General features: G+C 45.1%; 21 non-coding genes and 2 pseudogenes across 21 annotated transcripts; all 23 read right to left on the reverse strand.

Moving 5' to 3' along the window:
• Positions 1-610: 610 nt before the first annotated feature.
• Positions 611-726, reverse strand: LOC142536405 (5S ribosomal RNA). The gene has a single exon (XR_012818227.1). It is a non-coding gene; the product is annotated as a 5S ribosomal RNA (ribosomal RNA).
• A 666-nt stretch (positions 727-1,392) lies between these two features.
• Positions 1,393-1,511, reverse strand: LOC142536415 (5S ribosomal RNA). The gene has a single exon (XR_012818236.1). It is a non-coding gene; the product is annotated as a 5S ribosomal RNA (ribosomal RNA).
• Positions 1,512-2,179: 668 nt separating this feature from the next.
• LOC142536417 (5S ribosomal RNA) lies at positions 2,180-2,293 on the reverse strand (annotated as a pseudogene).
• A 666-nt stretch (positions 2,294-2,959) lies between these two features.
• LOC142536414 (5S ribosomal RNA) lies at positions 2,960-3,076 on the reverse strand. Its single transcript, XR_012818235.1, has one exon. It is a non-coding gene; the product is annotated as a 5S ribosomal RNA (ribosomal RNA).
• A 670-nt stretch (positions 3,077-3,746) lies between these two features.
• On the reverse strand, positions 3,747-3,861 carry LOC142536418 (5S ribosomal RNA; annotated as a pseudogene).
• Positions 3,862-4,533: 672 nt separating this feature from the next.
• Positions 4,534-4,650, reverse strand: LOC142536404 (5S ribosomal RNA). Its single transcript, XR_012818226.1, has one exon. It is a non-coding gene; the product is annotated as a 5S ribosomal RNA (ribosomal RNA).
• A 671-nt stretch (positions 4,651-5,321) lies between these two features.
• Positions 5,322-5,437, reverse strand: LOC142536416 (5S ribosomal RNA). The gene has a single exon (XR_012818237.1). It is a non-coding gene; the product is annotated as a 5S ribosomal RNA (ribosomal RNA).
• Positions 5,438-6,110: 673 nt separating this feature from the next.
• Positions 6,111-6,226, reverse strand: LOC142536412 (5S ribosomal RNA). Its single transcript, XR_012818233.1, has one exon. It is a non-coding gene; the product is annotated as a 5S ribosomal RNA (ribosomal RNA).
• A 663-nt stretch (positions 6,227-6,889) lies between these two features.
• LOC142536406 (5S ribosomal RNA) lies at positions 6,890-7,004 on the reverse strand. Its single transcript, XR_012818228.1, has one exon. It is a non-coding gene; the product is annotated as a 5S ribosomal RNA (ribosomal RNA).
• Positions 7,005-7,682: 678 nt separating this feature from the next.
• LOC142536408 (5S ribosomal RNA) lies at positions 7,683-7,798 on the reverse strand. Its single transcript, XR_012818230.1, has one exon. It is a non-coding gene; the product is annotated as a 5S ribosomal RNA (ribosomal RNA).
• Positions 7,799-8,477: 679 nt separating this feature from the next.
• Positions 8,478-8,595, reverse strand: LOC142536419 (5S ribosomal RNA). The gene has a single exon (XR_012818238.1). It is a non-coding gene; the product is annotated as a 5S ribosomal RNA (ribosomal RNA).
• Positions 8,596-9,276: 681 nt separating this feature from the next.
• LOC142536407 (5S ribosomal RNA) lies at positions 9,277-9,392 on the reverse strand. The gene has a single exon (XR_012818229.1). It is a non-coding gene; the product is annotated as a 5S ribosomal RNA (ribosomal RNA).
• A 678-nt stretch (positions 9,393-10,070) lies between these two features.
• On the reverse strand, positions 10,071-10,188 carry LOC142536420 (5S ribosomal RNA). The gene has a single exon (XR_012818239.1). It is a non-coding gene; the product is annotated as a 5S ribosomal RNA (ribosomal RNA).
• Positions 10,189-11,648: 1,460 nt separating this feature from the next.
• LOC142536400 (5S ribosomal RNA) lies at positions 11,649-11,768 on the reverse strand. The gene has a single exon (XR_012818222.1). It is a non-coding gene; the product is annotated as a 5S ribosomal RNA (ribosomal RNA).
• Positions 11,769-12,440: 672 nt separating this feature from the next.
• Positions 12,441-12,559, reverse strand: LOC142536398 (5S ribosomal RNA). The gene has a single exon (XR_012818220.1). It is a non-coding gene; the product is annotated as a 5S ribosomal RNA (ribosomal RNA).
• A 680-nt stretch (positions 12,560-13,239) lies between these two features.
• On the reverse strand, positions 13,240-13,356 carry LOC142536402 (5S ribosomal RNA). The gene has a single exon (XR_012818224.1). It is a non-coding gene; the product is annotated as a 5S ribosomal RNA (ribosomal RNA).
• Positions 13,357-14,038: 682 nt separating this feature from the next.
• On the reverse strand, positions 14,039-14,156 carry LOC142536401 (5S ribosomal RNA). The gene has a single exon (XR_012818223.1). It is a non-coding gene; the product is annotated as a 5S ribosomal RNA (ribosomal RNA).
• Positions 14,157-14,834: 678 nt separating this feature from the next.
• Positions 14,835-14,952, reverse strand: LOC142536399 (5S ribosomal RNA). Its single transcript, XR_012818221.1, has one exon. It is a non-coding gene; the product is annotated as a 5S ribosomal RNA (ribosomal RNA).
• Positions 14,953-15,632: 680 nt separating this feature from the next.
• Positions 15,633-15,751, reverse strand: LOC142536409 (5S ribosomal RNA). The gene has a single exon (XR_012818231.1). It is a non-coding gene; the product is annotated as a 5S ribosomal RNA (ribosomal RNA).
• A 1,460-nt stretch (positions 15,752-17,211) lies between these two features.
• On the reverse strand, positions 17,212-17,329 carry LOC142536411 (5S ribosomal RNA). Its single transcript, XR_012818232.1, has one exon. It is a non-coding gene; the product is annotated as a 5S ribosomal RNA (ribosomal RNA).
• A 678-nt stretch (positions 17,330-18,007) lies between these two features.
• LOC142536403 (5S ribosomal RNA) lies at positions 18,008-18,124 on the reverse strand. Its single transcript, XR_012818225.1, has one exon. It is a non-coding gene; the product is annotated as a 5S ribosomal RNA (ribosomal RNA).
• A 677-nt stretch (positions 18,125-18,801) lies between these two features.
• LOC142536421 (5S ribosomal RNA) lies at positions 18,802-18,919 on the reverse strand. Its single transcript, XR_012818240.1, has one exon. It is a non-coding gene; the product is annotated as a 5S ribosomal RNA (ribosomal RNA).
• Positions 18,920-19,597: 678 nt separating this feature from the next.
• On the reverse strand, positions 19,598-19,711 carry LOC142536413 (5S ribosomal RNA; the record flags this gene model as incomplete). The annotated part of the gene is made up of 1 exon (XR_012818234.1): positions 19,598-19,711. It is a non-coding gene; the product is annotated as a 5S ribosomal RNA (ribosomal RNA).

Below are 19,711 nucleotides of genomic sequence, written 5' to 3' on the forward strand. Positions count from 1 at the left end.
GACAACACGCGGCACTGCTCTCGCCCAATCATACCATGAAGTTAAGCGTCTGGCGCGATGGCAGAGCTAGGATGGGTGACCTCCCTGGGAAGACCTCGTGTCGCGATCGTTTACGTAAATTATGGATAAAACAGTCGAAATAATTGTTTTTAATGAGTTAACCGTCTCCGGAGTAATCTGCGTCATACCCTTCCGCACAGAACCGCTCACGACAACAAAATCGATAAATGTTCCCAAAAATAGAAAAAAATAAGAAGAAGGAAATAACGAATGTAAAGCTATTATTATGCCTGGGATACGATAAAATGGAACCGGAATCGAATTTCGAACTTCCTAAGCGGATTTCTCGAGGAAACGAAAGCTTAACAGAAGCGTTAAATCGCAAATTAGAGGGTCTTAGAGAAGGAATTCGGCTAAAATCTCGTCAGCTCATTGCGTAATGAGTCTCGTCCGTTTTGCCCGTTTACAATCAAATTAGCCTACAATTTTGTCCAAATCCGGCAGTGCCCGAGCTACTTTCATTTCACATGTCTTATCTGGTCCCGATCGAGATTCATGATTTGAGCCGAAAATCGTCTGTCAACAAGTATCAAAATAGAAAAACACGAAAAGGGTGCAACACGAGGACTTCCCAGGGGGTCACCCATCCTAGTACTGCTCTCGCCCAAGCACGCTTAACTTCGGAGTTCTGATGGGATCCGGTGCATTGCTGGTATGATCGCACCCGACATTGAGTGGATGTTTATTCTTATATCCCTCGAGTACGTGTGGAGCGGCGGCGATGGACAACACGCGGCACTGCTCTCGCCCAATCATAACCATGAAGTTAAGCGTTCTGGCGCGATGGCAGAGCTAGGATGGGTGACCTCCCTGGAAGACCTCGTGTCGCGACCGTTTACGTAAATTATGGATAAAACAGTCGAAATAATTGTTTTTAATTAGTTAACCGTCTCCGGAGTAATCTGCGTCATACCCTTCCGCACAGAACCGGCTCACGACAACAAAATCGATAAATGTTCCCAGAAAATAGAAAAAAAAATAAGAAGAAGGAAATAACGAATGTAAAGCTATTATTATGCCTGGGATACGATAAAATGGAACCGGAATCGAATTTCGAACTTCCTAAGCGGATTTCTCGAGGAAACGAAAGCTTAACAGAAGCGTTAAATCGCAAATTAGAGGGTCTTAGAGAAGGAATTCGGCTAAAATCTCGTCAGCTCATTAATGAGTCTCGTCCGTTTGCCCGTTTACAATCAAATTAGCCTACAATTTTGTCCAAATCCGCAGTGCCCGAGCTACTTTCATTTCACATGTCTTATCTGGTCCCGATCGAGATTCAGATGATTTGAGCCGAAATCGTCTGTCAACAAGTAATCAAAATAAAAACACGAAAAGGTGCAACACGAGGACTTCCCAGGAGGGTCAGCCATCCTAGTAATGCTCTCGCCCAGCACGCTTAACTTCGGAGTTCTGATGGGATCCGGTGCATTAGTGCTGGTATGATCGCACCCGACATTGAGTGATGTTTATTCTTATATCCCTCGAGTACGTGTGGAGCGGCGGCGATGGACAACACCGGCACTGCTCTCGCCCAATCATAACCATGAAGTTAAGCGTTCTGGCGCGATGGCAGAGTAGATGGGTGACCTCCCTGGGAAGACCTCGTGTCGCGACGTTACGTAAATTATGGATAAAACAGTCGAAATAATTGTTTTAATTAGTTAACCGTCTCCGGAGTAATCTGCGTCATACCCTTCCGCACAGAACCGGCTCACGACAACAAAAATCGATAAATGTTCCCAAAATAGAAAAAAAAATAAGAAGAAGAAATAACGAATGTAAAGCTATTATTATGCCTGGGATACGATAAAATGGAACCGAATCGAATTTCGAACTTCCTAAGCGGATTTCTCGAGAAACGAAAGCTTAACAGAAGCGGTAAATCGCAAATTAGAGGGTCTTAGAGAAGGAATTCGGCTAAAATCTCGTCAGCTCATTGCGTAGTAATGAGTCTCGTCCGTTTGCCCGTTTACAATCAAATTAGCCTACAATTTTGTCCAAATCCGGCAGTGCCCGAGCTACTTTCATTTCACATGTCTTATCTGGTCCCGATCGAGATTCAGATGATTTGAGCCGAAAATCGTCTGTCAACAAGTATCAAAAATAGAAAAACACGAAAAGGGTGCAACACGAGGACTTCCCGGGGTCACCCATCCTAGTACTGCTCTCGCCCAAGCACGCTTAACTTCGGAGTTCTGATGGGATCCGTGCATTAGTGCGTATGATCGCACCCGACATTGAGGGATGTTCTTATATCCCTCGAGTACTGTGGAGCGGGCGGCGATGGACAACACGCGGCACTGCTCTCGCCCAATCAAACCATGAAGTTAAGCGTTCTGGCGCGATGGCAGAGTGATGGGTGACCTCCCTGGGAAGACCTCGTGTCGCGATCGTTTACGTAAATTATGGATAAAACAGTCGAAATAATTGTTTTTAATGAGTTAACCGTCTCCGGAGTAATCTGCGTCATACCCTTCCGCACAGAACCGGCTCACGACAACAAAAATCGATAAATTTCCCAGAAAATAGAAAAAAATAAGAAGAAGGAAATAACGAATGTAAAGCTATTATTATGCCTGGGATACGATAAAATGGAACCGGAATCGAATTTCGAACTTCCTAAGCGGATTTCTCGAGGAAACGAAAGCTTAACAGAAGCGGTAAATCGCAAATTAGAGGGTCTTAGAGAAGGAATTCGGCTAAAATCTCGTCAGCTCATTGCGTAGTAATGAGTCTCGTCCGTTTGCCCGTTTACAATCAAATTAGCCTACAATTTTGTCCAAATCCGGCAGTGCCCGAGCTACTTTCATTTCACATGTTTATCTGGTCCCGATCGAGATTCAGATGATTTGAGCCGAAAATCGTCTGTCAACAAGTAATCAAAATAGAAAACACGAAAAGGGTGCAACACGAGGACTTCCAGGGGTCACCCATCCTAGTACTGCTCTCGCCCAAGCACGCTTAACTTCGGAGTTCTGATGGGATCCGGTGCATTAGTGCTGGTATGATCCCCGACATTGAGTGGGATGTTTATTCTTATATCCCTCGAGTACGTGTGGAGCGGGCGGCGATGGACAACACGCGGCACTGCTCCGCCCAATCAACCATGAAGTTAAGCGTTCTGGCGCGATGGCAGAGCAGGATGGGTGACCTCCCTGGGAAGACCTCGTTCGCGACCGTTTACGTAAATTATGGATAAACAGTCGAAATAATTGTTTTTAATGAGTTAACCGTCTCCGGAGTAATCTGCGTCATACCCTTCCGCACAGAACCGGCTCACGACAACAAAAATCGATAAATGTTCCCAAAATAGAAAAAAATAAGAAGAAGGAAATAACGAATGTAAAGCTATTATTATGCCTGGGATACGATAAAATGGAACCGGAATCGAATTTCGAACTTCCTAAGCGGATTTCTCGAGGAAACGAAAGCTTAACAGAAGCGGTAAATCGCAAATTAGAGGGTCTTAGAGAAGGAATTCGGCTAAAATCTCGTCAGCTCATTGCGTAGTAATGAGTCTCGTCCGTTTGCCCGTTTACAATCAAATTAGCCTACAATTTTGTCCAAATCCGGCAGTGCCCGAGCTACTTTCATTTCACATGTCTTATCTGGTCCCGATCGAGATTCAGATGATTTGAGCCAAAAATCGTCTGTCAACAAGTAATCAAAAATAGAAAAACACGAAAAGGGTGCAACACGAGGACTTCCCAGGGGTCACCCATCCTAGTACTGCTTCCCCAAGCACGCTTAACTTCGAGTTCTGATGGGATCCGGTGCATTAGTGCTGGTATGATCGCACCCGACATTGAGTGGGATGTTTATTCTTATATCCTCGAGTACGTGTGGAGCGGGCGGCGATGGACAACACGCGGCACTGCTCTCGCCCAATCATAACCATGAAGTTAAGCGTTCTGGCGCGATGGCAGAGCTAGGATGGGTGACCTCCCTGGGAAGACCTCGTGTCGCGACCGTTTACGTAAATTATGGATAAAACAGTCGAAATAATTGTTTTTAATGAGTTAACCGTCTCCGGAGTAATCTGTCATACCCTTCCGCACAGAACCGGCTCACGACAACAAAAATCGATAAATGTTCCCAGAAATAAAAAAAAATAAGAAGAAGGAAATAACGAATGTAAAGCTATTATTATGCCTGGGATACGATAAAATGGAACCGGAATCGAATTTCGAACTTCCTAAGCGGATTTCTCGAGGAAACGAAAGCTTAACAGAAGCGGTAAATCGCAAATTAGAGGGTCTTAGAGAAGGAATTCGGCTAAAATCTCGTCAGCTCATTGCGTAATGAGTCTCGTCCGTTTGCCCGTTTACAATCAAATTAGCCTACAATTTTGTCCAAATCCGGCAGTGCCCGAGCTACTTTCATTTCACATGTCTTATCTGGTCCCGATCGAGATTCAGATGATTTGAGCCGAAAATCGTCTGTCAACAAGTAATCAAAATAGAAAAACACGAAAAGGTGCAACACGAGGACTTCCAGGGGTCACCCATCCTAGTACTGCTCTCGCCCAAGCACGCTTAACTTCGGAGTTCTGATGGGATCCGGTGCATTAGTGCTGGTATGATCGCACCCGACATTGAGTGGGATGTTTATTCTTTATCCCTCGAGTACGTGGAGCGGGCGGCGATGGACAACACGCGGCACTGCTCTCGCCCAATCATAACCATGAAGTTAAGCGTTCTGGCGCGATGGCAGAGCTAGGATGGGTGACCTCCCTGGGAAGACCTCGTGTCGCGACCGTTTACGTAAATTATGGATAAAACAGTCGAAATAATTGTTTTTAATAGTTAACCGTCTCCGGAGTAATCTGCGTCATACCCTTCCGCACAGAACCGGCTCACGACAACAAAAATCGATAAATGTTCCCAGAAAATAAAAAAAATAAGAAGAAGGAAATAACGAATGTAAAGCTATTATTATGCCTGGATACGATAAAATGGAACCGGAATCGAATTTCGAACTTCCTAAGCGGATTTCTCGAGGAAACGAAAGCTTAACAGAAGGTAAATCGCAAATTAGAGGGTCTTAGAGAAGGAATTCGGCTAAAATCTCGTCAGCTCATTGCGTAGTAATGAGTCTCGTCCGTTTGCCCGTTTACAATCAAATTAGCCTACAATTTTGTCCAAATCCGCAGTGCCCGAGCTACTTTCATTTCACATGTCTTATCTGGTCCCGATCGAGATTCAGATGATTTGAGCCGAAAATCGTCTGTCAACAAGTAATCAAAATAGAAAAACACGAAAAGGGTGCAACACGAGGACTTCCCAGGGGGTCACCATCCTAGTACTGCTCTCGCCCAAGCACGCTTAACTTCGGAGTTCTGATGGATCCGTGCATTAGTGCTGGTATGATCGCACCCGACATTGAGTGGGATGTTTATTCTTATATCCCTCGAGTACGTGTGGAGCGGGGCGATGGAACACGCGGCACTGCTCTCGCCCAATCATAACCATGAAGTTAAGCGTTCTGGCGCGATGGCAGAGCTAGGATGGGTGACCTCCCTGGGAAGACCTCGTGTCGCGACCGTTTACGTAAATTATGGATAAAACAGTCGAAATAATTTTTTAATGAGTTAACCGTCTCCGGAGTAATCTGCGTCATACCCTTCCGCACAGAACCGGCTCACGACAACAAAATCGATAAATGTTCCCAGAAAATAGAAAAAAAATAAGAAGAAGGAAATAACGAATGTAAAGCTATTATTATGCCTGGGATACGATAAAATGGAACCGGAATCGAATTTCGAACTTCCTAAGCGGATTTCTCGAGGAAACGAAAGCTTAACAGAAGCGTAAATCGCAAATTAGGGGTCTTAGAGAAGGAATTCGGCTAAAATCTCGTCAGCTCATTGCGTAGTAATGAGTCTCGTCCGTTTGCCCGTTTACAATCAAATTAGCCTACAATTTTGTCCAAATCCGGCAGTGCCCGAGCTACTTTCATTTCACATGTCTTATCTGGTCCCGATCGAGATTCAGATGATTTGAGCCGAAAATCGTCTGTCAACAAGTAATCAAAAATAGAAAAACACGAAAAGGGTGCAACACGAGGACTTCCCAGGGGTCCCCATCCTAGTACTGCTCTCGCCCAAGCACGCTTAACTTCGGAGTTCTGATGGGATCCGTGCATTAGTGCTGGTATGATCGCACCCGACATTGAGTGGGATGTTTATTCTTATATCCCTCGAGTACGTGTGGAGCGGGCGGCGATGGACAACACGCGGCACTGCTCTCGCCCAATCATAACCATGAAGTTAAGCGTTCTGGCGCGATGGCAGAGGTAGGATGGTGACCTCCCGTGTCGCGACCGTTTACGTAAATTATGGATAAAACAGTCGAAATAATTGTTTTTAATGAGTTAACCGTCTCCGAGTAATCTGCGTCATACCCTTCCGCACAGAACCGGCTCACGACAACAAAAATCGATAAATGTTCCCAGAAAATAGAAAAAAATAAAAGAAGGAAATAACGAATGTAAAGCTATTATTATGCCTGGGATACGATAAAATGGAACCGGAATCGAATTTCGAACTTCCTAAGCGGATTTCTCGAGGAAACGAAAGCTTAACAGAAGCGTAAATCGCAAATTAGAGGTCTTAGAGAAGGAATTCGGCTAAAATCTCGTCAGCTCATTGCGTAGTAATGAGTCTCGTCCGTTTGCCCGTTTACAATCAAATTAGCCTACAATTTTGTCCAAATCCGGCAGTGCCCGAGCTACTTTCATTTCACATGTCTTATCTGGTCCCGATCGAGATTCAGATGATTTGAGCCGAAAATCGTCTCAACAAGTAATCAAAAATAGAAAAACACGAAAAAGGGTGCAACACGAGGACTTCCCAGGGGTCCCATCCTAGTACTCTCTCGCCCAAGCACGCTTAACTTCGGAGTTCTGATGGGATCCGGTGCATTAGTGCTGGTATGATCGCACCCGACATTGAGTGGGATGTTTATTCTTATATCCCTCGAGTACGTGTGGAGCGGGCGGCGATGGACAACACGCGGCACTGCTCTCGCCCAATCATAACCATGAAGTTAAGCGTTCTGGCGCGATGGCAATGGTAGGATGGGTGACCTCCCTGGGAAGACCTCGTGTCGCGACCGTTTACGTAAATTATGGATAAAACAGTCGAAATAATTGTTTTTAATGAGTTAACCGTCTCCGGAGTAATCTGCGTCATACCCTTCCGCACAGAACCGGCTCACGACAACAAAAATCGATAAATGTTCCCAGAAAATAGAAAAAAAAATAAGAAGAAGGAAATAACGAATGTAAAGCTATTATTATGCCTGGATACGATAAAATGGAACCGGAATCGAATTTCGAACTTCCTAAGCGGATTTCTCGAGGAAACGAAAGCTTAACAGAAGTAAATCGCAAATTAGAGGGTCTTAGAGAAGGAATTCGGCTAAAATCTCGTCAGCTCATTGCGTAGTAATGAGTCTCGTCCGTTTGCCCGTTTACAATCAAATTAGCCTACAATTTTGTCCAAATCCGGCAGTGCCCGAGCTACTTTCATTTCACATGTCTTATCTGGTCCCGATCGAGATTCAGATGATTTGAGCCGAAAATCGTCTGTCAACAAGTAATCAAAATAGAAAAACACGAAAAGGGTGCAACACGAGGACTTCCCAGGGGTCACCCATCCTAGTACTGCTCTCGCCCAAGCACGCTTAACTTCGGAGTTCTGATGGGATCCGGTGCATTAGTGCGTATGATCGCACCCGACATTGAGTGGGATGTTTATTCTTATATCCCTCGAGTACGTGTGGAGCGGGCGGCGATGGACAACACGCGGCACTGCTCTCGCCCAATCATAACCATGAAGTTAAGCGTTCTGGCGCGATGGCAGAGCTAGGATGGGTGACCTCCCTGGGAAGACCTCGTGTCGCGACCGTTTACGTAAATTATGGATAAAACAGTCGAAATAATTGTTTTTAATGAGTTAACCGTCTCCGGAGTAATCTGCGTCATACCCTTCCGCACAGAACCGGCTCACGACAACAAAAATCGATAAATGTTCCCAGAAAATAGAAAAAAAATAAGAAGAAGGAAATAACGAATGTAAAGCTATTATTATGCCTGGGATACGATAAAATGGAACCGAATCGAATTTCGAACTTCCTAAGCGGATTTCTCGAGGAAACGAAAGCTTAACAGAAGCGGTAAATCGCAAATTAGAGGGTCTTAGAGAAGGAATTCGGCTAAAATCTCGTCAGCTCATTGCGTAGTAATGAGTCTCGTCCGTTTGCCCGTTTACAATCAAATTAGCCTACAATTTTGTCCAAATCCGGCATTGCCCGAGCTACTTTCATTTCACATGTCTTATCTGGTCCCGATCGAGATTCAGATGATTTGAGCCGAAAATCGTCTGTCAACAAGTAATCAAAAAAAAAAACACGAAAAGGGTGCAACACGAGGACTTCCCAGGGGTCACCCATCCTAGTACTGCTCTCGCCCAAGCACGCTTAACTTCGGAGTTCTGATGGGATCCGGTGCATTAGTGCTGGTATGATCGCACCCGACATTGAGTGGGATGTTTATTCTTATATCCCTCGAGTACGTGTGGAGCGGGCGGCGATGGACAACACGCGGCACTGCTCTCGCCCAATCATAACCATGAAGTTAAGCGTTCTGGCGCGATGGCAGAGCTAGGATGGGTGACCTCCCTGGGAAGACCTCGTGTCGCGACCGTTTACGTAAATTATGGATAAAACAGTCGAAATAATTGTTTTTAATGAGTTAACCGTCTCCGGAGTAATCTGCGTCATACCCTTCCGCACAGAACCGGCTCACGACAACAAAAATCGATAAATGTTCCCAGAAAATAGAAAAAAAATAAGAAGAAGGAAATAACGAATGTAAAGCTATTATTATGCCTGGATACGATAAAATGGAACCGGAATCGAATTTCGAACTTCCTAAGCGGATTTCTCGAGGAAACGAAAGCTTAACAGAAGCGGTAAATCGCAAATTAGAGGGTCTTAGAGAAGGAATTCGGCTAAAATCTCGTCAGCTCATTGCGTAGTAATGAGTCTCGTCCGTTTGCCCGTTTACAATCAAATTAGCCTACAATTTTGTCCAAATCCGGCAGTGCCCGAGCTACTTTCATTTCACATGTCTTATCTGGTCCCGATCGAGATTCAGATGATTTGAGCCGAAAATCGTCTGTCAACAAGTAATCAAAAATAGAAAAACACGAAAAGGGTGCAACACGAGGACTTCCCAGGGGGTCACCCATCCTAGTACTGCTCTCGCCCAAGCACGCTTAACTTCGGAGTTCTGATGGGATCCGGTGCATTAGTGGTATGATCGCACCCGACATTGAGTGGGATGTTTACTTATATCCCTCGAGTACGTGTGGAGCGGGCGGCGATGGACAACACGCGGCACTGCTCTCGCCCAATCATAACCATGAAGTTAAGCGTTCTGGCGCGATGGCAGAGCTAGGATGGGTGACCTCCCTGGGAAGACCTCGTGTCGCGACCGTTTACGTAAATTATGGATAAAACAGTCGAAATAATTGTTTTTAATGAGTTAACCGTCTCCGGAGTAATCTGCGTCATACCCTTCCGCACAGAACCGGCTCACGACAACAAAAATCGATAAATGTTCCCAGAAATAAAAAAAAAATAAGAAGAAGGAAATAACGAATGTAAAGCTATTATTATGCCTGGGATACGATAAAATGGAACCGGAATCGAATTTCGAACTTCCTAAGCGGATTTCTCGAGGAAACGAAAGCTTAACAGAAGCGTAAATCGCAAATTAGAGGGTCTTAGAGAAGGAATTCGGCTAAAATCTCGTCAGCTCATTGCGTAGTAATGAGTCTCGTCCGTTTGCCCGTTTACAATCAAATTAGCCTACAATTTTGTCCAAATCCGGCAGTGCCCGAGCTACTTTCATTTCACATGTCTTATCTGGTCCCGATCGAGATTCAGATGATTTGAGCCGAAAATCGTCTGTCAACAAGTAATCAAAAATAGAAAAACACGAAAAGGGTGCAACACGAGGACTTCCCAGGGGTCACCCATCCTAGTACTGCTCTCGCCCAAGCACGCTTAACTTCGGAGTTCTGATGGGATCCGGTGCATTAGTGCTGGTATGATCGCACCCGACATTGAGTGGGATGTTTATTCTTATATCCCTCGAGTACGTGTGGAGCGGGCGGCGATGGACAACACGCGGCACTGCTCTCGCCCAATCATAACCATGAAGTTAAGCGTTCTGGCGCGATGGCAGAGCTAGGATGGGTGACCTCCCTGGGAAGACCTCGTGTCGCGACCGTTTACGTAAATTATGGATAAAACAGTCGAAATAATTGTTTTTAATGAGTTAACCGTCTCCGGAGTAATCTGCGTCATACCCTTCCGCACAGAACCGGCTCACGACAACAAAAATCGATAAATGTTCCCAGAAAATAGAAAAAAAAATAAGAAGAAGGAAATAACGAATGTAAAGCTATTATTATGCCTGGGATACGATAAAATGGAACCGGAATCGAATTTCGAACTTCCTAAGCGGATTTCTCGAGGAAACGAAAGCTTAACAGAAGCGTAAATCGCAAATTAGAGGGTTAGAGAAGGAATTCGGCTAAAATCTCGTCAGCTCATTGCGTAGTAATGAGTCTCGTCCGTTTGCCCGTTTACAATCAAATTAGCCTACAATTTTGTCCAAATCCGGCAGTGCCCGAGCTACTTTCATTTCACATGTCTTATCTGGTCCCGATCGAGATTCAGATGATTTGAGCCGAAAATCGTCTGTCAACAAGTAATCAAAAATAGAAAAACACGAAAAGGGTGCAACACGAGGACTTCCCAGGGGGTCACCCATCCTAGTACTGCTCGGAGTTCTGATGGGATCCGGTGCATTAGTGCTGGTATGATCGCACCCGACATTGAGTGGGATGTTTATTCTTATATCCCTCGAGTACGTGTGGAGCGGGCGGCGATGGACAACACGCGGCACTGCTCTCGCCCAATCATAACCATGAAGTTAAGCGTTCTGGCGCGATGGCAGAGCTAGGATGGGTGACCTCCCTGGGAAGACCTCGTGTCGCGACCGTTTACGTAAATTATGGATAAAACAGTCGAAATAATTGTTTTTAATGAGTTAACCGTCTCCGGAGTAATCTGCGTCATACCCTTCCGCACAGAACCGGCTCACGACAACAAAAATCGATAAATGTTCCCAGAAAATAGAAAAAAAATAAGAAGAAGGAAATAACGAATGTAAAGCTATTATTATGCCTGGGATACGATAAAATGGAACCGGAATCGAATTTCGAACTTCCTAAGCGGATTTCTCGAGGAAACGAAAGCTTAACAGAAGCGGTAAATCGCAAATTAGAGGGTCTTAGAGAAGGAATTCGGCTAAAATCTCGTCAGCTCATTGCGTAGTAATGAGTCTCGTCCGTTTGCCCGTTTACAATCAAATTAGCCTACAATTTTGTCCAAATCCGGCAGTGCCCGAGCTACTTTCATTTCACATGTCTTATCTGGTCCCGATCGAGATTCAGATGATTTGAGCCGAAAATCGTCTGTCAACAAGTAATCAAAAATAGAAAAACACGAAAAAGGGTGCAACACGAGGACTTCCCAGGAGGTCACCCCATCCTAGTAGTACTCTCGCCCAAGCACGCTTAACTTCGGAGTTCTGATGGGATCCGGTGCATTAGTGCTGGTATGATCGCACCCGACATTGAGTGGGATGTTTATTCTTATATCCCTCGTACGTGTGGAGCGGGCGGCGATGGACAACACGCGGCACTGCTCTCGCCCAATCATAACCATGAAGTTAAGCGTTCTGGCGCGATGGCAGGTGATGGGTGACCTCCCTGGGAAGACCTCGTGTCGCGACCGTTTACGTAAATTATGGATAAAACAGTCGAAATAATTGTTTTAATGAGTTAACCGTCTCCGGAGTAATCTGCGTCATACCCTTCCGCACAGAACCGGCTCACGACAACAAAAATCGATAAATGTTCCCAGAAAATAGAAAAAAATAAGAAGAAGGAATAACGAATGTAAAGCTATTATTATGCCTGGGATACGATAAAATGGAACCGGAATCGAATTTCGAACTTCCTAAGCGGATTTCTCGAGGAAACGAAAGCTTAACAGAAGCGTAAATCGCAAATTAGAGGGTCTTAGAGAAGGAATTCGGCTAAAATCTCGTCAGCTCATTGCGTAGTAATGAGTCTCGTCCGTTTGCCCGTTTACAATCAAATTAGCCTACAATTTTGTCCAAATCCGGCAGTGCCCGAGCTACTTTCATTTCACATGTCTTATCTGGTCCCGATCGAGATTCAGATGATTTGAGCCGAAAATCGTCTGTCAACAAGTAATCAAAAATAGAAAAACACGAAAAGGGTGCAACACGAGGACTTCCCAGGGGGTCACCCATCCTAGTACTGCTCTCGCCCAAGCACGCTTAACTTCGGAGTTCTGATGGGATCCGGTGCATTAGTGCTGGTATGATCGCACCCGACATTGAGTGGGATGTTTATTCTTATATCCCTCGAGTACGTGTGGAGCGGGCGGCGATGGACAACACGCGGCACTGCTCTCGCCCAATCATAACCATGAAGTTAAGCGTTCTGGCGCGATGGCAGAGCTAGGATGGGTGACCTCCCTGGGAAGACCTCGTGTCGCGCGTTTACGTAAATTATGGATAAAACAGTCGAAATAATTGTTTTTAATGAGTTAACCGTCTCCGGAGTAATCTGCGTCATACCCTTCCGCACAGAACCGGCTCACGACAACAAAAATCGATTAATGTTCCCAGAAAATAGAAAAAAAATAAGAAGAAGGAAATAACGAATGTAAAGCTATTATTATGCCTGGGATACGATAAAATGGAACCGGAATCGAATTTCGAACTTCCTAAGCGGATTTCTCGAGGAAACGAAAGCTTAACAGAAGCGGTAAATCGCAAATTAGAGGGTCTTAGAGAAGGAATTCGGCTAAAATCTCGTCAGCTCATTGCGTAGTAATGAGTCTCGTCCGTTTGCCCGTTTACAATCAAATTAGCCTACAATTTTGTCCAAATCCGGCAGTGCCCGAGCTACTTTCATTTCACATGTCTTATCTGGTCCCGATCGAGATTCAGATGATTTGAGCCGAAAATCGTCTGTCAACAAGTAATCAAAAATAGAAAAACACGAAAAGGGTGCAACACGAGGACTTCCAGGGGTCACCCATCCTAGTACTGCTCTCGCCCAAGCACGCTTAACTTCGGAGTTCTGATGGGATCCGGTGCATTAGTGCTGGTATGATCGCACCCGACATTGAGTGGGATGTTTATTCTTATATCCCTCGAGTACGTGTGGAGCGGGCGGCGATGGACAACACGCGGCACTGCTCTCGCCCAATCATAACCATGAAGTTAAGCGTTCTGGCGCGATGGCAGAGCTAGGATGGGTGACCTCCCTGGGAAGACCTCGTGTCGCGACCGTTTACGTAAATTATGGATAAAACAGTCGAAATAATTGTTTTTAATGAGTTAACCGTCTCCGGAGTAATCTGCGTCATACCCTTCCGCACAGAACCGGCTCACGACAACAAAAATCGATAAATGTTCCCAGAAAATAGAAAAAAAATAAGAAGAAGGAAATAACGAATGTAAAGCTATTATTATGCCTGGGATACGATAAAATGGAACCGGAATCGAATTTCGAACTTCCTAAGCGGATTTCTCGAGGAAACGAAAGCTTAACAGAAGCGGTAAATCGCAAATTAGAGGGTCTTAGAGAAGGAATTCGGCTAAAATCTCGTCAGCTCATTGCGTAGTAATGAGTCTCGTCCGTTTGCCCGTTTACAATCAAATTAGCCTACAATTTTGTCCAAATCCGGCAGTGCCCGAGCTACTTTCATTTCACATGTCTTATCTGGTCCCGATCGAGATTCAAATGATTTGAGCCGAAAATCGTCTGTCAACAAGTAATCAAAAATAGAAAAACACGAAAAGGGTGCAACACGAGGACTTCCCAGGGGTCACCCATCCTATTACTGCTCTCGCCCAAGCACGCTTAACTTCGGAGTTCTGATGGGATCCGGTGCATTAGTGCTGGTATGATCGCACCCGACATTGAGTGGGATGTTTATTCTTATATCCCTCGAGTACGTGTGGAGCGGGCGGCGATGGACAACACGCGGCACTGCTCTCGCCCAATCATAACCATGAAGTTAAGCGTTCTGGCGCGATGGCAGAGCTAGGATGGGTGACCTCCCTGGGAAGACCTCGTGTCGCGACCGTTTACGTAAATTATGGATAAAACAGTCGAAATAATTGTTTTTAATGAGTTAACCGTCTCCGGAGTAATCTGCGTCATACCCTTCCGCACAGAACCGGCTCACGACAACAAAAATCGATAAATGTTCCCAAAAAAAAAAAAAAATAAGAAGAAGGAAATAACGAATGTAAAGCTATTATTATGCCTGGGATACGATAAAATGGAACCGGAATCGAATTTCGAACTTCCTAAGCGGATTTCTCGAGGAAACGAAAGCTTAACAGAAGCGGTAAATCGCAAATTAGAGGGTCTTAGAGAAGGAATTCGGCTAAAATCTCGTCAGCTCATTGCGTAGTAATGAGTCTCGTCCGTTTGCCCGTTTACAATCAAATTAGCCTACAATTTTGTCCAAATCCGGCAGTGCCCGAGCTACTTTCATTTCACATGTCTTATCTGGTCCCGATCGAGATTCAGATGATTTGAGCCGAAAATCGTCTGTCAACAAGTAAAAAAATAGAAAAACACGAAAAGGGTGCAACACGAGGACTTCCCAGGGGGTCACCATCCTAGTACTGCTCTCGCCCAAGCACGCTTAACTTCGGAGTTCTGATGGGATCCGGTGCATTAGTGCTGGTATGATCGCACCCGACATTGAGTGGGATGTTTATTCTTATATCCCTCGAGTACGTGTGGAGCGGGCGGCGATGGACAACACGCGGCACTGCTCTCGCCCAATCATAACCATGAAGTTAAGCGTTCTGGCGCGATGGCAGAGCTAGGATGGGTGACCTCCCTGGGAAGACCTCGTGTCGCGACGTTTACGTAAATTATGGATAAAACAGTCGAAATAATTGTTTTTAATGAGTTAACCGTCTCCGGAGTAATCTGCGTCATACCCTTCCGCACAGAACCGGCTCACGACAACAAAAATCGATAAATGTTCCCAGAAAATAAAAAAAAAAAAGAAGAAGGAAATAACGAATGTAAAGCTATTATTATGCCGGGGATACGATAAAATGGAACCGGAATCGAATTTCGAAATTCCTAAGCGGATTTCTCGAGGAAACGAAAGCTTAACAGAAGCGGTAAATCGCAAATTAGAGGGTCTTAGAGAAGGAATTCGGCTAAAATCTCGTCAGCTCATTGCGTAGTAATGAGTCTCGTCCGTTTGCCCGTTTACAATCAAATTAGCCTACAATTTTGTCCAAATCCGGCAGTGCCCGAGCTACTTTCATTTCACATGTCTTATCTGGTCCCGATCGAGATTCAGATGATTTGAGCCGAAAATCGTCTGTCAACAAGTAATCAAAAATAGAAAAACACGAAAAGGGTGCAACACGAGGACTTCCCAGGGGGTCACCCATCCTAGTACTGCTCTCGCCCAAGCACGCTTAACTTCGGAGTTCTGATGGGATCCGGTGCATTAGTGCTGGTATGATCGCACCCGACATTGAGTGGGATGTTTATTCTTATATCCCTCGAGTACGTGTGGAGCGGGCGGCGATGGACAACACGCGGCACTGCTCTCGCCCAATCATAACCATGAAGTTAAGCGTTCTGGCGCGATGGCAGAGCTAGGATGGGTGACCTCCCTGGGAAGACCTCGTGTCGCGACCGTTTACGTAAATTATGGATAAAACAGTCGAAATAATTGTTTTTAATGAGTTAACCGTCTCCGGAGTAATCTGCGTCATACCCTTCCGCACAGAACCGGCTCACGACAACAAAAATCGATAAATGTTCCCAGAAAATAGAAAAAAAATAAGAAGAAGGAAATAACGAATGTAAAGCTATTATTATGCCTGGGATACGATAAAATGGAACCGGAATCGAATTTCGAACTTCCTAAGCGGTTCTCGAGGAAACGAAAGCTTAACAGAAGCGTTAAATCGCAAATTAGAGGGTCTTAGAGAAGGAATTCGGCTAAAATCTCGTCAGCTCATTGCGTAGTAATGAGTCTCGTCCGTTTGCCGTTTACAATCAAATTAGCCTACAATTTTGTCCAAATCCGGCAGTGCCCGAGCTACTTTCATTTCACATGTCTTATCTGGTCCCGATCGAGATTCAGATGATTTGAGCCGAAAATCGTCTGTCAACAAGTAATCAAAAATAGAAAAACACGAAAAAAGGTGCAACACGAGGACTTCCCAGGGGGTCACCCATCCTAGTACTGCTCGGAGTTCTGATGGGATCCGGTGCATTAGTGCTGGTATGATCGCACCCAACATTGAGTGGGATGTTTATTCTTATATCCCTCGAGTACGTGTGGAGCGGGCGGCGATGGACAACACGCGGCACTGCTCTCGCCCAATCATAACCATGAAGTTAAGCGTTCTGGCGCGATGGTAGAGCTAGGATGGGTGACCTCCCTGGGAAGACCTCGTGTCGCGACCGTTTACGTAAATTATGGATAAAACAGTCGAAATAATTGTTTTTGATGAGTTAACTGTCTCCGGAGTAATCTGCGTCATACCCTTCCGCACAGAACCGGCTCACGACAACAAAATCGATAAATGTTCCCAGAAAATAGAAAAAAAAATAAGAAGAAGGAAATAACGAATGTAAAGCTATTATTATGCCTGGGATACGATAAAATGGAACCGGAATCGAATTTCGAACTTCCTAAGCGGATTTCTCGAGGAAACGAAAGCTTAACAGAAGCGGTAAATCGCAAATTAGAGGGTCTTAGAGAAGGAATTCGGCTAAAATCTCGTCAGCTCATTGCGTAGTAATGAGTCTCGTCCGTTTGCCCGTTTACAATCAAATTAGCCTACAATTTTGTCCAAATCCGGCAGTGCCCGAGCTACTTTCATTTCACATGTCTTATCTGGTCCCGATCGAGATTCAGATGATTTGAGCCGAAAATCGTCTGTCAACAAGTAATCAAAAATAGAAAAACACGAAAAAGGGTGCAACACGAGGACTTCCCAGGGGTCACCATCCTAGTATCTGCTCTCGCCCAAGCACGCTTAACTTCGGAGTTCTGATGGGATCCGGTGCATTAGTGCTGGTATGATCGCACCCGACATTGAGTGGGATGTTTATTCTTATATCCCTCGAGTACGTGTGGAGCGGGCGGCGATGGACAACACGCGGCACTGCTCTCGCCCAATCATAACCATGAAGTTAAGCGTTCTGGCGCGATGGCAGAGCTAGGATGGGTGACCTCCCTGGGAAGACCTCGTGTCGCGACCGTTTACGTAAATTATGGATAAAACAGTCGAAATAATTGTTTTTAATGAGTTAACCGTCTCCGGAGTAATCTGCGTCATACCCTTCCGCACAGAACCGGCTCACGACAACAAAAATCGATAAATGTTCCCAGAAAATAAAAAAAATAAGAAGAAGGAAATAACGAATGTAAAGCTATTATTATGCCTGGGATACGATAAAATGGAACCGGAATCGAATTTCGAACTTCCTAAGCGGATTTCTCGAGGAAACGAAAGCTTAACAGAAGCGGTAAATCGCAAATTAGAGGGTCTTAGAGAAGGAATTCGGCTAAAATCTCGTCAGCTCATTGCGTAGTAATGAGTCTCGTCCGTTTGCCCGTTTACAATCAAATTAGCCTACAATTTTGTCCAAATCCGGCAGTGCCCGAGCTACTTTCATTTCACATGTCTTATCTGGTCCCGATCGAGATTCAGATGATTTGAGCCGAAAATCGTCTGTCAACAAGTAATCAAAATAGAAAAACACAAAAGGGTGCAACACGAGGACTTCCAGGGGTCACCCATCCTAGTACTGCTCTCGCCCAAGCACGCTTAACTTCGGAGTTCTGATGGGATCCGGTGCATTAGTGCTGGTATGATCGCACCCGACATTGAGTGGGATGTTTATTCTTATATCCCTCGAGTACGTGTGGAGCGGGCGGCGATGGACAACACGCGGCACTGCTCTCGCCCAATCATAACCATGAAGTTAAGCGTTCTGGCGCGATGGCAGAGCTAGGATGGGTGACCTCCCTGGGAAGACCTCGTGTCGCGACCGTTTACGTAAATTATGGATAAAACAGTCGAAATAATTGTTTTTAATGAGTTAACCGTCTCCGGAGTAATCTGCGTCATACCCTTCCGCACAGAACCGGCTCACGACAACAAAAATCGATAAATGTTCCCAGAAAATAGAAAAAAAATAAGAAGAAGGAAATAACGAATGTAAAGCTATTATTATGCCTTACGATAAAATGGAACCGGAATCGAATTTCGAACTTCCTAAGCGGATTTCTCGAGGAAACGAAAGCTTAACAGAAGCGGTAAATCGCAAATTAGAGGGTCTTAGAGAAGGAATTCGGCTAAAATCTCGTCAGCTCATTGCGTAGTAATGAGTCTCGTCCGTTTGCCCGTTTACAATCAAATTAGCCTACAATTTTGTCCAAATCCGGCAGTGCCCGAGCTACTTTCATTTCACATGTTTATCTGGTCCCGATCGAGATTCAGATGATTTGAGCCGAAAATCGTCTGTCAACAAGTAATCAAAAATAGAAAAACACGAAAAGGGTGCAACACGAGGACTTCCCAGGGGTCACCCATCCTAGTACTGCTCTCGCCCAAGCACGCTTAACTTCGGAGTTCTGATGGGATCCGGTGCATTAGTGCTGGTATGATCGCACCCGACATTGAGTGGGATGTTTATTCTTATATCCCTCGAGTACGTGTGGAGCGGGCGGCGATGGACAACACGCGGCACTGCTCTCGCCCAATCATAACCATGAAGTTAAGCGTTCTGCGCGATGGCAGAGGTAGGATGGGTGACCTCCCTGGGAAGACCTCGTGTCGCGACGTTTACGTAAATTATGGATAAAACAGTCGAAATAATTGTTTTTAATGAGTTAACCGTCTCCGGAGTAATCTGCGTCATACCCTTCCGCACAGAACCGGCTCACGACAACAAAAATCGATAAATGTTCCCAGAAAATAGAAAAAAAAATAAGAAGAAGGAAATAACGAATGTAAAGCTATTATTATGCCTGGGATACGATAAAATGGAACCGGAATCGAATTTCGAACTTCCTAAGCGGATTTCTCGAGGAAACGAAAGCTTAACAGAAGCGGTAAATCGCAAATTAGAGGGTCTTAGAGAAGGAATTCGGCTAAAATCTCGTCAGCTCATTGCGTAGTAATGTGTCGTCCGTTTGCCCGTTTACAATCAAATTAGCCTACAATTTTGTCCAAATCCGGCAGTGCCCGAGCTACTTTCATTTCACATGTCTTATCTGGTCCCGATCGAGATTCAGATGATTTGAGCCGAAAATCGTCTGTCAACAAGTAATCAAAATAGAAAAACACGAAAAGGGTGCAACACGAGGACTTCCCGGGGTCACCCATCCTAGTACTGCTCTCGCCCAAGCACGCTTAACTTCGGAGTTCTGATGGGATCCGGTGCATTAGTGCTGGTATGATCGCA

Source organism: Primulina tabacum, unplaced genomic scaffold (assembly GCF_025594145.1).
Source record: "Primulina tabacum isolate GXHZ01 unplaced genomic scaffold, ASM2559414v2 Contig1310, whole genome shotgun sequence".
NCBI classification, from domain to species: domain Eukaryota; kingdom Viridiplantae; phylum Streptophyta; class Magnoliopsida; order Lamiales; family Gesneriaceae; genus Primulina; species Primulina tabacum.